This window comes from Pteropus alecto, unplaced genomic scaffold, assembly GCF_000325575.1.
Source record: "Pteropus alecto unplaced genomic scaffold, ASM32557v1 scaffold100, whole genome shotgun sequence".
In the NCBI taxonomy this organism is placed as follows: Eukaryota; Metazoa; Chordata; class Mammalia; order Chiroptera; family Pteropodidae; genus Pteropus; species Pteropus alecto.
Genome location: NW_006430723.1, coordinates 1053418 through 1054369, shown reverse-complemented (window position 1 = coordinate 1054369; position 952 = coordinate 1053418). Strand labels below are relative to the sequence as shown.

Here is a 952-nt window from a genome sequence, read left to right as displayed (position 1 = left end):
TGAAACGTTTAGTTTAAACATCCCACCACTGTCCACACAGCCCCTGACCATCGGCCTCACCACGATTCCTCCTGGGGCGCACCACCCGCTCCGCCGCCTTTCTCGCCCAGAAGAAATCTCAGCAACTGCAGGGCGTCGCTTCGTTGCCTTGCTGGCCTCCAGCGACACCTGCCTGGCAATGCTTACTTTCCGTTTCACAGCGCCGAACTCAGAGTTGGCAGACCCAAGGGATTACTTACTCTCCTTTAAATCTTAAGCAGAGTAACCACCTAGTTATTTTTCAAACCGGAACCCTTTTGAGAGTAAAAGAGACACTGCTAATAATGAAGCCAAGACAACATGGCAGATGGTGACTGACCGGGGCAAACTGGCATGCAAGTTCAATCCCAGTCTTAACGGAACAATCACATTTAATTTCAAGGGAGAGATAAAAGCACTGAGGCCAATGAATGATTAAATCGCTGCCATTGTCCACTGCCCAAGCTTCTCCTCTAAGTGAGATTTTAAAAAATAGCACATTTCCCCAATACATTTTTCTTTCCAAAAAAATAAAAAAAAATCTAGTTGTCTATGGCCATGCCACCCTGAACAAACCCAATCCCCTCTGATCTCGGAAGCTAAGCAGGGTCAAGCCTGGTTAGTACTTGGGTGGGAGACCACCTAAGAAGACCAGGTGCCGTAGGCATAAAAAATAAGGGATCGTAAGCTGACCAGGTCCTTGCAATCTGTGAGGTCAAGCAAGGGTTGCCTCCCAGATAAAATCTATCCTCTGGAATACCAGTTTCAGCTCCCAAACTCAAGGGTGTGAGAAACATTAGTTTATTTTTTAAAACTCTCCATCTATATTTTGAGCCCCATTTAAAAAAGATACTGACACTTAAATCCCATTGGTTCTGAGTTTACATTTTAGGATTGAAATGGGTGGGGAGAGTTCTAGACTCTGGGAACTAAA

The 952-nt window shown here is 45.4% G+C and overlaps 1 pseudogene; it reads left to right on the top strand.

Moving 5' to 3' along the window:
- Positions 1 to 566: 566 nt before the first annotated feature.
- LOC112483014 lies at positions 567 to 685 on the top strand (annotated as a pseudogene).
- Positions 686 to 952: the final 267 nt, after the last annotated feature.